General features: G+C 40.1%; 2 long non-coding RNA genes across 3 annotated transcripts in view; one reads left to right on the forward strand and one right to left on the reverse strand.

The window, feature by feature from the left end:
* Window positions 1-1,401: 1,401 nt before the first annotated feature.
* LOC106953233 (uncharacterized) overlaps window positions 1,402-12,887 on the reverse strand; it is a 26,006-nt gene continuing 14,520 nt past the window's right edge. The window contains exons 2-3 of the long non-coding RNA XR_001426166.1: window positions 2,599-2,735; window positions 1,402-2,201 (exon numbers count right to left, since the gene is read on the reverse strand). This is a non-coding gene — a long non-coding RNA (uncharacterized LOC106953233). The remainder of the gene's footprint in view (window positions 2,202-2,598; window positions 2,736-12,887) is intronic.
* Window positions 10,267-12,887, forward strand: part of LOC106953232 (uncharacterized) — a 14,126-nt gene continuing 11,505 nt past the window's right edge. The window contains exons 1-2 of one of the 2 annotated variants that reach the window (XR_001426165.1): window positions 10,267-10,817; window positions 11,996-12,022. This is a non-coding gene — a long non-coding RNA (uncharacterized LOC106953232). The remainder of the gene's footprint in view (window positions 10,818-11,995; window positions 12,023-12,887) is intronic. The other variant, XR_001426164.1, reaches the window with a different exon arrangement.

Genomic DNA, 12,887 nt, shown 5'->3' on the forward strand with positions numbered 1-12,887 from the left:
CACGTGTTTGAAGCAGCTTGGTGCACAAGTTCCTGCTCCCCCACACAAATTATCCACACAATCTCAGACATATATACTTTGACTCCTGCTAATATTTGGTTTTGTCCTCACAAGTTTGAAAGAAACCAGATGCTTTTTGCAGCCCTTAAAAGGCTTACAGCTCCGGCTGGTGCTGAGGTCAGGGCTTTTGTGGAGGCTTTTTAGAAAGCTTATTAAATGTTTTCCAAACCCAGTTTTGATGTGCGTAGCTAACCACATCCACGCAAAAGGGTGGTGTTCGCGTGACCTTGTAGCACTTAGATGTGGCGCATTCACCGATTTGGAAAAAAAAAAAAAGGAGGTTCTGACCCGCTGGCCGTCACTAAGCAAAAAATTTTAAAAAAATTAAACACTAAGCTGAAAATCAGTCATTTCCGTTGACCAGCCAATTTCCTGGTGCCTCTCTGTTGGGTATTATGTATTCGCTGTTTCAATTGCTGCATTGTCTTGACTAATTTAGTTATGAAGAGCCTGTTTTTTTTATTTTTTATTTTTAATGCTTGGCTAAATAATATAATGTTCTCAATGCATTATTATTTCACTTGACATATAGTCTTGTAAAATTACATATTTTTCTTAGGGGAAAAATAATAAAGTAAAAAAAACAGACTTAATATGAGAAAAAAAAAATACTGATTTCCTCCCTTTATTCTACTGAATTTTTAAAACACATCGTGGGCCACACAGTATATATATATATATATATATATATATATATATATATATATACACACACACCATCCTTTTTTAGGTGTTGCATTAGCCATCCAGAGAACATGCACACAGAATAGGACAAGTTAGAGGAACCAATAAACCTGATCATGTTTTTGGACTGTGAGAGAAAGTCAGAGTACCTGGAGAGAAGCCGTGAATGCTCAGGGAGAATCTGCAAACTCCACGCAGAAAGACCCGAAACTTTTTTGCTACAAGGCAACAACAGTGCCACCAACTGCGCCACCTGGATTTGCGCCATGACTTACAAATTAAAAACCACACTTTTTTAGTTTGACTCAAACAGTTTGTCCCTTTAAATGTTTCAGATCATTAAACAATTTTAATGTGAAACAGAAATAAGCAAAGTGAAAACAAAAGGCAGTTTCCAAATAATAATTTAATTTATTTAGAGAGAGAGAAAAAAAAAGCTGTCCAAATGACCTCATGTGAGAAAGGAGTTTCCTCCCCGACTCTTGGCAAATGCCGTCAAACTTTGGCAGTAAGGAGTCGTGAGTTTTCTTCATTAGTTTTTAGAAATTTTGGCAAACATTTCTTTGCAGAACTGCTCTAATTCAGCCACACAGGAGGGTTTCTGAGTCTGAGCAGCCAGTTCAGACAGACTTCGACCAGGCCGCTCCAATACCTTTATTTTTTTTATATTCAGAGGTCTTGCTGGACAGCTTCGAATGATTGTTATGCTGCACAACCCCAGTGTGCCTGAGCTCAACATCACAAACTGGTGGCTGGACATTTTCCCTCAGGATTTTCTGGTAGAGAGCAAATCTTCCAGATCCTGGATCAGCAACATGTTTGCAGAGCTTTCTTTTCTTTTTTGTTCTTTTTTTTTTAAATAAAATGCATGTTAGTTTTACCGCAGATATAACAGAATACACGCTTTTGTGTTCACCTTTGTGTGGTGGTGTTTGAAAAACGCATTTTGTAAATGCTCAAAATATTCCTGACTGGTTTTAAAATTAATTAATCTGACTATAAATCAAAAACAGAAATCTGTAAGAGGAGCTCTGTCTTTTAGCACTGTACACAGTTATCAAATAGAGTATCATATTTGATGAAAGGCTCCAAAAAAGCAAAGTTTTAATCTTTTTTACTCTGTCTCTTTGTAAATCAGCTCTCCCGGTGTACAGCTGCTTTCAGCCCTTTCAGAGGCTGAGCGCTTTTTTGTTTTGTTTTTTTAATCGGAAGCAGTGCATGAGTCAGGACTCCCCCTGTAGAGACACTGCAGCAGCTGAATACCTTCACAGGAAGACACGGGTGTTGAAAAAGCACCTCTGGAGGAGACGGTGCATTATCTGTCTTTGCCCCTGCGTGCTCGACTCGTTTCTGGCTGTAGCATGACGGCAGCGGTGAATGTAGGCCAGGAGACAGCGCACTTCTGCAAATGACACGAGCTGCTGTCGAGGATATGCGGCACTCCTCCAAGAAGCAACCTGGACACAATGCAGCAGTAAAAAAAAAAAAGGATTAAAATAAGCAGCTCGGCAGCTTTGCAGTGCACAAATAACAGAATAAAGAGCTGGCTCCCAGGTTTTCTGGTAAAAGTTACTTTGTTTCTTTTAATTATGCGCTGGTGGACTGAAGCAGAAACATGCATACGAGTTAATCTCAAGTATGCAAAGAGTTGGCGGGGGTAAATACAGACAACATAAAACTTTTATGGCTGCATTATAGTTTTAGTCTTAAAAAAATGACTGAAGGGGTGCTTGAAAAATGTAACTGAAGTTCTGTGATGGCTCGATCCACATCCACAGAGATGCGTTATGACTGATGCGTGTGTTCGGCGCTGCTGTAGAAGCGGGCCGGCTGACAGAGCATCTGCTCTCTCACTACAACAGAGCTGCCAGCTGTCAGACGTTCTCCATCACCGCTCCTTCACCGCCATCCATCTCACGCCGAAGGAGACCCCAAAGTTACGCCACACTTCGTATCGTTTGTGTCTCCACAGCAGGACGCTTAATGTCACTCTGAAGAAATCAAAACGAGAAATAAAAAAAAATATCTGGGATTCTCCATGCAGGTGAAAACCTGAGTGTGTCTGTGTGTGTGCAGTCTTTCCTCTGGCAGCAAAAGAGAGCTGCTTTGGTTTGTTGTTACGGCTCCACTTCACAATCTGTGAGCAATCTGTTCATTTTTTTTTTCTTTTTAATAAAAATGGGGTCAGCAAAGAAGTATCGGTCCAGAGAAATAGAGATCTTCATCTGCAAAGTCAGAATCACGTCATCCAGTCCAACTAGAGGTAAATTGTGCTAAATGCGTAAGAAAACAAACGACAAAATAACACGAGAATTATCTGAACTCACACAGTCACATAGATAAAAGTGTAGGCGAACAATTAGCACATTTATGAAAGTTTTATCCCCACATTTTCTTATGTTAATCCTACATGTGTGAAATTAATATCTTTCCTGAAATTTCTACACACAAAAAATGGGGTATTTATGTGTAGAAATTTGAGGAAATACATCAATTTAACAAAGTTTGGAATAATTCTGCAACATAACAAAATGTGGAAAAGGTGAAGTGCTACAAATACTTTCTGGACGCATTGTGTTAAAAATGTGACAGAGTTTTAGATGGCAAATTAGGAAATAGTCACAGTTACACAGTTATATTAAAATTAGGCTTATTGTCAAAATACAGTTGTTGAGACTGTAGAAGTCACTGAAAGAAGGATTTAGTGTTTAACTTGTATAAAACTCATGAAGTACCTGTTATATTTACCTATTTAAACGTATCCTGTTCAAATGGTTCATTGTGGTTATCTGAGCAAATAAACCTTTTAGCAATAAGCCTAATCTGCAGTAATGAGGGTTGAAGATATTTAGGTGCAACTGTGAAAACAGCATCTAGAAAACCTTTGGGACGAGTTCCCCACTCTGAGGTGTCGTGAAATAGATGAACAATTTAAGTACACGCATCGCGTTAAAATGAAACGGAATGTGGAGATTTTACGACGTGAAGAAGTTAATATCTGTAAAGGATTCAGAGAATCTGAATGCATTCCTGCACTGAAGAAACCAAGCTGAAATCAATATTGAACAGATGTAATCTCCAGATCCTCGAGCAACACTGCAGCATAACTGGGCTCCATTGTGTGGAGGAAACCGCAGCTACGGCTCAAGAACACTTAGGAGAGAAAATTCACGCTGCTTCCACAAAGGCAATTTATAATTCATCACGCAAGAACCAGAAAACAACCCTCATTTATCTCATGTATTCTTAAGTTAGCCAAGGATAGCAGTGTAAGGGCGGGGGGGGGCACGCTGCCAGTCAGCAACAACACACTAAGTCAAACGGTGTCAACTAACTAAAATCCAGGTATTTGGATGGGAGGAGGACTCTGGAGAAATCCCATTACATCACAGAAATCCCATGCAAACACAGGATATTATATGAACGTAGGAGGCTGCTGTGAGGCAGCGGTGGAAACCTCCACACCAACATCCACCGCCCCGACCCTAAACTCTTAGATCTTCATAAAATCAGAACAGAAAAGTTCCCAGATGACCAAACTCAATGCGTTGCAGGCCGAGCCTGTGAAAATGCAAAGCAGCCGATTAAGAACCTCCCATTTAACGCACAGTTTTAGTTGTCAATATGACCCAAATGAACTGTTCAGGTTTTTAATATGCACTTTGCCCCAGGTCCAAAAAAGACCATCTACTGTCAGGTCTATTTTGGGAAATAAATCCCTACTGTCACGTGGATGTCACAAGGCTACATTTTGTCTTATTATACAGACACAACTGAGGAAGAAATATTTTAGTCTTCCTTAACTAAACTCTCCACTTTGTGTTCGATAAAGCCACTTAACGCACATGTTTTTGTTGTTGTTTTTTTTTAATGTGTTTTCATTTAGTAAAGTTAAATTTCTTGCACTGAGGGACAAGCGCTTTGGGAAAGTGCGCCGCATTCATATATGGCTCACAACTGAAAAAGCAAAGTGTTCAAAATGTCTAACAATCCTATGGACATTGTGGTACAGTACAATGTTTTCAAAATAAAACATTCGGAGAGCCACGTCACAACCGTTCTGAACTTAATGTGCCACCTTCTCTCTAGTTTTTTTTTCCTACGCTGACATGTCCAAAGCATAACCCTGCTTTGTGCCTCGGCCTTTGTGATGTTGTTTTGTTAATGTTCTCTATCAAAGATCTGAGGCCTTCACAGAACATAAAAACACTTTAATGCGCTTGTTTAAAACTGTGCATAGATAATACATCCGACTGTTCAAAGCTGGCATCAAAACATGCTTAGAAACAACCCACATGCCTAATTAGTTACTGAAATTCTGTATTTTTTTTTTACAATTTGCTCTTTCCTTCTTTAACTTACAATGTATTCACATTAATGAATATTGTAATGCCCTCTCGGCGTTTTATTTATAAGATTTTGTGGTTTTTAAGACAGTAAACGTAGAAAGATGTGTCATGGCTCTCACCATCGGGAATCAAGCTCTGATCTGATTTTCATATTAAGTAGGATTTGTACAGCTTTCTAGCAAATAAAAAAGCTTTATTAAAATCTCTGGGCTTATTTCATTGCTGGATGAAATGAGCTAATCTCACATCGTCTTACCTTTTAATGCTTTTGGTGACTGTTCGGAAATTGCTTTGAAGTATTTAAATTCTGTATTTATATTTTTAAAATATTTCTAAATGGTTGTGCCGTCTAATATTGTAACCTTTTGTGGGACTTTGTTTTTACTAATCTTTTTTTTTTTTCATTGACAAGATTACAAAAAAATTCGCAGAACAATTATTTCTTTACTTTGACAAAAATGTCAGGAAAAAACTGAGTATCTTCCCAAAACAACTTTTAAACGCCCGGGTTTCAAGACCAAGAAGTCAATTGTCAGTCAAAGCAATTTTCATCTTGACTGAGGACTATTGAGAATTAGTCCGAACTGATGTGTAAACCAAGCAAGCTGCTGAGCTCATGGATCAATGTGTCTATTATCTTTTCCGGACAGATCAATAGAGCTGAGCAATGAGCTGTGAATCACAAAAAAAGGAGAGAAACACTGAGAGAGAGGAAAAAAGAACGTACACTAACTCGCCAGCTAATGGTTGGGCTTAACTCCATTATCTGTATGTGTCAAGAAGGTCCGCACATGACAGATAACCTTTACTTCCTCAAATGGATCCTGTCACGGTTCATGCCACGACACCAGGTGCCTTTATGCTGCTCCCTGCTTGAGCCTTCCTCATCACTGAGTTAGGTCTATAAGCTCAGACCATGTGAAAGAGGATCAAACACAGCCGTGCTCAAACATTTTTTATATCATAGAAAAGTTCATTCATTTCAGTACCTCAACTCACTAAGTGAAACCCAATAAAAGGTTTCCCACAGAAAACTTGCCAAGCCCGGCGGTTGTGGCGCTCAGCAGTCATTCATCCAGCGGCCTGTCGTGTTTGTGAGTTACAAAATGTTTAAAGTTGACAGACAATTTGACAAATATCACTTGATAATCACGTGTTATTGGAAGATTTGAAGAATAATATCTGAACACCAACTATAAAGTCTTAAAAAATGCAAACATTAAAATAATAATAATAATAATAATAATAATAATAATAATAAATAAGCAATGCTAAGTCTGGTGGGGGCACAAGTAAAGCCTGGAGGCCGGCCAGGCTTATAAAACACTAGGGGAAACTATGCAATGGTTAGACTAATTAAACCCAGACTGATGTTTTCAAGCCATTATTTCTGTAAACATGATGATGTATAATAATAAGGACACAGCGTAATACTAGAACATGACACTAGGGTTGCAACTATTGATTATTTTAGTAATCGATTATTATATCAATTATTCTGATCATTAATTGGATTCCTTTAACCACTTAGGCCTTTTTATACAATATTGTTCACACACTAAAAGGTTCCAAGGTAACACTTTATTTGAAGGGATGTGCATAAAACTGACATGACAATCTCATAAACATGACATAACAACTGTCATGTTCATGAAGGCGTCTTCATGAATGTCTATGACTGATGTAAAGTGTCATTTGGTAAATAATGACATTTTTAATGCAAAATTGCTCTAAAAGTTGCAATAAAAGTCCACTAAAAGTGCCAACTTTGCATTAAAGTCTACAAATTTACCAAATAACGCAAAAGTTAATCCCGATTGTTTCAGAACAATAAAATAAAAAAAAAACATTTAATACAAAAATGTGGGCTCAGTAAAAATTGTTTTTAATACCTGCTCCAAGATTGAATATGACTGTATAAGTGCACATAGAGGACTCTGCTCCCTATGATCTATGATCCGTATCACTTATTCCAACACATGGCAGCCTCTGGTGCGCTAACAATAGGTAACATTAAGTCAAAAAGAACCAGAGGTGTTGAAGTGAGATTAGCCAGGTAAAGAACAGCCAGGTAATCTAATAGGATGTGTAAAAGGGCCCTTCCTCATGGCTTATTCATTACAAGGGATGTCATTACCGAGCGCGGTTTGGGCGTTGGGAGGGATGTGCTGGTGGGGGCATTTTCACCTGGAGTCACAGAGTGCAGAGGAGAGCATGGGAGCTGCAAGACTGCAGCAGCAGCAGCTGATCAGCTTGACTGCATGACATGGAGGAAACGGCTCTCAGCTTTAATGGTTGCCATGCAAACATTTACCAAGGTTACCAAGGAGTTATGTGAACTAGGTCCTAGGCAATAGTACTTATAACATGGCAAAAATGTCTTGTTATAAGTGAAATAATCTGCCTGTGGAATAAGGCATTTTCTATCAATATTCAAGAATGACTGACTTAAAGTAAGCTCCTATATCTCGCTGAAAAGTCTCTCATAAGTTAGTTTTGTCTTATTTTAGCAGTACTACGATATTTGCAGGAAAAACGTGATTATTTTGCGTACAAGACAGGGCAGTAATTATGAAAATACAAGACTTAGTGCAAAGAAACAGTGTCTATTTCGTATAAAGCATCAATCTAGTGGATAAACTGAGACCTTTTTCTCTAGCCTAAGATAAATATATTCTGTACTTTGAACCTCAAATGACATATTAATGAATTTGGTCCACTAGTAACTCAATATAATAAAAGGCAATGTCAGATTTGTTAATCGTGGCTTGTAAAAACAAACAACACTATCTAATCGTGGGGTGTACTAAGGTGATGAAATGCAGACTGAATTTTCTATTTTAATGCAAGCTGCTGGACTCCTTGTTAATACTCTGTGAAAACATAATTTTCTTTACAAGTCTGTCTTCTGGTGAGTCTAGGACATTTAGTTCATTTGAGTTAATATATCTGAATCAAAAGTTGCCAAAGAGTTATGATGTTAACACCAAACATGGGCATCAATGCCAAACACACCCAAGTAGTGATAGTAAATTCTCCAGCTCAACTTCGATTCCACAAAGTGAAGATTTTTATGATAGTTTGATCAGCAAGGAGGAGGAAGTCAAGAGAAAAGTGAAATCATCCTGGATTTAGAGAAGTTCTCTGACTTTAATTCAAAACAGTGATGAATTACTACTTGTCACATAAATTGTAACTGAAACCTGTGACAAAACTGTCTTCCAGCCTAAATTAATGTAGGCATAATTTCTACTGCAGTTCTGACCAGGATTCTTACTCTTATTTATAGAGATGTAGCTGTGTCACCAGAACGCCATTGTGCAAGTCTCACTTTTCTCCACATAAACAGTTCATGTTTTACTTCAGAGGGTTTAAATATGCAACAATAATGTCCTTGTTGAAAATATAAAGACGTCTGTCACACTTTGGGTTGTTGATTTCCTTACACTGAAGATAATATTGAGGGATAATACTCAGGAAAAAAGTGTTTTAAGCCACACACAAAAAAAAAAATCTTTACGTTTTTACGTATAGCAAAACGAATATTCGCATACATTCAACATATTCAAATTTTTTTCGCCACACGATTTTTGATTTTTAAAAAGTGCATTTTGCTGTAACTTATCTGCTTTAAAACCAAAAGGAAAGGGTGATTTCAAGATTCTTATATTTTCTGGCTCTGAAATATAGCAGTATATGGCCTCTAAGATAGATAAATAAAAGATAATATAAATATAATAAATATAATTCTGCGTGAGATATGGGAAAGTCAGTGTAACTGAGTGAAATGCTTAAAAATATTGCTATTATTACTAGCACTAAAACTACTGCTGGTCCTACTATTACTGTGACTATGACTACAATAATAACTATCAAAATAATAATATTAATGCTACTAGCACTACTCTGCTGGGGCATTCAATTAACATTTTTAATATTTCGAATACAGTTAAAAAAAAAACAACCAAGATCAAATTGATAGATGATGAATTTGCACATAATCATAATACAAAATTGTCACATTTTTCATAACATCACAGCTCAATAACTACTCATATTACTCATATGAGCATTTATTGATATGAAAAGCCTCACACAGCTGAATCTCCAACAATACATTGTGGGACTTGTGCTGATTCAATAATCTGCACCACCAATGCTGCATCTCACACGAGTGAAGCTGCAAGCTAATTGGGGGAAAAGCCTTCGCATAATATACAAACTCTAATGAGCTGGAAAGAGATGAGCATAAACCTAGACTAGATGGGATCAGGGTTAACTTGAGATAAATGAAGCTATTATTTTTTATTTCCAGTAAATCGAGCCTCGAGGCATTTACCTGAGGGCCAAGGCGCTACGAAGCCATGAATAAAAAAAAGAAAAAAGAAAGACTCCTGCAGTGAGAAGAAGAGAGCACTGCACTGCTGCAGGAAAACAGCCAAGACGCTAATGGGTAAAACACAGAGGATTTCTTATGGAGACACCATTATCAGCACAGTGTCCAAATATCATCACTTGAAAGCTGGGAATTGAACCTGTAAAAAAAAAGAAAGAAATTTTTTATAGAAAAACATCATCGGGAGGGGGGGAAAAGAAAGTGACGCTTAAAGCCTGACTAAATGATGGATGATCTCACCCTCACTGTAATCTATACGAGACAAATTCAGTTGGTCAAGATTTTTCTGTTCCTAGCGCACTGCAGAATGGCACCAGTAGAACATTGCATCATGGGTAATGAAAGGTAGGCAGTTGCAGATTAAGGACATTTTGCTCCACTGAGGGGAATTTCGTTCTGTACCTCAGAGAACAATTAAACTTGAAACAGGACTTTAGGAGACAGTTTGCAGGGTTGCATGGCTGCGATTGTGACATCAATTTATGTAATTTATATACTTCGTCAACCCTTAAGAGCGAAATAAATTAATATGGGTAATGTCACATTTTCTAATATTGCAAACCGCATGTGAAGAGTTGGGAGACATCTATCCTCGCAAGAATTATTAAAAGGAAATTTAAGACTTCTAAGGCATTTGAAAACTTTCACACCACTCCGTTTTATTTTTTTTAACTTTATTGAATATTTTGTTTAATATTTAAATAAAATACACATTTCCATACCTTTTAGAAAATTATTAGTAATAATGATAATAAACAGAAGAAACAGGATGTGCATATGAGGAACAGCTACTGGTGTTAACATGAGTATGAGTGGATGGTGAGTTATGTTTGCACAGAGGGGGTCTCTCTGTTCAGAGGAGTCCTTTGCACTGATGATTCTTCTGGGAAGAAGGGGCGGGGGGAGGGGAGATAGAGGATGAGAAGGAAGGATGCTGAGGAATGTGGAGAGAGGGGAGGAGAGGATGTGCAACACCGACTGACCCTGGAGGTTGCGTTCCCCTTTAAAAGTCCCATCCCTCTCAGATACGCAGAGCTCATGCAGGATCTGCTGCGGCAGTGGGGGAACACTGCTGAGCTGTGCAGTTTGTGCTGCCAGTGAGCGTGCAAAGAAGAGGAGGGGGGGAACAAGCGTGCACCGGAGAAAGGAGGAGGAGTAACGGGAGAGAGAGAGTGCAAACAATGTCATTCTGTTCAGGAGGCAGTGCTGCAGTCAACTTTGCCGCGCCATGAAAGCACATCACCAGTGACCAGGAGGCTCGCAGAGAGTGAAGAGAAGTTTTCGTCCTCTCCTCCTTCGCTGTGATGCGGTGCCTGACTCTTCTGTAGGTAAATATCCCGTCCTCCTCTAGTCCGCTTCACCTTGCATGCTCATCTGCTTTAGCTACTGAACCTGTTTCTAAAGAACGGCATATTCCTCGGATTTACACTAGATGAGTTGATGCGTGCCTGTCGGTGTGCATGCCTGCAGTGCCGAAGCTCCAGGCTGCCTCTGCCTCATCACTTGCAGGCAGTGGCCAGACAGACGGAGCCACTCGGCTAGCAGTCAGGCTCCACTGCTCCCTCATCCATGTTTAACACATAGTACAGGCTGGAAATAGCGGCCGGCGTGTCAGATAGCGGCCGCTCGACAGGACTCCATTTCTCACAAGGGCACTGAAAACTTAACCGGGATGCAAAGAGTTCCCCTCCTCTAGTGGAGAGACTTCCATCTTTGCTGACTTTGCTGATTTTATTTTTTTTTTTCTGCCCGCTGCTAGCTTTGTGTTTACATTTAAAATAGTGAGTTTATTGTGATTAAAATGCTTGAAGTGTGTAAGGAAGATCTGCAACAATGACTGAGTCGAGTAGGTAGCGAGTGGGAAAATGAAAATGAGGCCACAGTGGCCTGTGTGGGACAGGGAAGCTGTGGTGCAGTCTTGAAGTTGTGCTAATATGACTCCTCAGATGTCCTATATGAGGATGCTTTTTACAGACTTCACGCTGATGAAGAGAAACAGGGATGTCTCTGGATGCACAAATACTCTTGCAGTCCATAATTTCACTGCAGCAGTTTGTCAGAATTCAAAAGTCAACGTTACTCGTTCTATACCAAACTTTAAGAGCTTTTAAAAACAAGATTTAAAAGAAAAAAAAAGTTTATAGAGGTGGTACATGTTCAGAATGTGAGTTGGTGTAAAATACAAGTTTCGAGAGCAGCCGGGTTTGGGTCAGCAGCGAGTTCACTTTAGGTAACGGTGCTAAGACGACGTGGCGTTGAGACGGCTCTCTGTGGAAGAACTCACAGAGGACGGCTCTACGGCGCTGCGCTGTGAGCGTCACATTAAACAGGAACATCTGCAGTTCTCCTGCACGCCGGCTCACTGGGCTGAATGCTGCACTGCCGGCACAGGAAACTGCCGCACTCACCTGATGTTTCTTGCACCTCTGTTCTTGCCCTGCCCCCCACCTCCCAACCCGTCTCCTCTCCTCTCCTTCCCTCCGCCTCCATTTCTCCTGCTCTCCAGTTTCTCCTACTATAATCTTGCTTGCAGGTACAGTTGGCCAACAAAACGCCTCACTGGCATGCTTTGCACCTCAGTGATTCCGCCCCCCCGAACCCCCCCCAACCCCCTCCCCCTCCTTTCCTTCCCCCCCCCCCCCACCCGCTGAAAAGTATGCAGCACATGCTTTCACCCTTTCACCATCCTCCTTGAGCAAATTGCCTGACAGAGAACAGAGAGAAGAGAGGAAGAGCCAGTGAGGAGGCAGCAGAACACCGATCCTGCAGTGTCCTGCAGCAGCTGTACTCCTGCAGTGCTGGCCCACAGCAGCGCGCTCACACACACACACGCACACACACACTCTGACATACACAGACGTAGGAATATTTAGATACACACCACCTCACAACTATCATTTACTCGTCAGAGAGTCCTCTTCTCACGTGACACGTCCGTGTCCGAGTTTAAAGACAGAACAGAAACAGATGAATCCCCCCCCACCACCACCACCACCCTCCACTCTGAACTGCTCCCCCCCTCCCTCCTTCCTCACCCCCGATGGTGCATTGTCCCATTCCAGCACTCCTGTTCCGATGATGTAATCAATGCAGCAAGCTTTGAACTTGCTGGGCTAGGGGTTCCTCTGCACGCCCCCCCTCCCCCCCCTCCCACCCCTTCACCAACAACTCTGACTGACAGAAATAAAAGTGAGGCCTCACTGCAGTCCCAGGTAGGACAGGCAATAAATTCAGGTTTTATGCATGGATTTGACTTTCACACAACAGAAAATAATTTCCTCTGAGTGGCCTCGCTCAGTGGACGTCCATATTTCACTCTTGTGTAAACAGAAGGTCAATTCTTGCATAAATTAAAAAAAAAAATGTCAGTTTGCACTTTCACAAACTGACATTCTCAC

Source organism: Poecilia latipinna, unplaced genomic scaffold (assembly GCF_001443285.1).
Source record: "Poecilia latipinna isolate Pla-1442-1.1 unplaced genomic scaffold, P_latipinna-1.0 Scaffold571, whole genome shotgun sequence".
Taxonomy (NCBI): domain Eukaryota; kingdom Metazoa; phylum Chordata; class Actinopteri; order Cyprinodontiformes; family Poeciliidae; genus Poecilia; species Poecilia latipinna.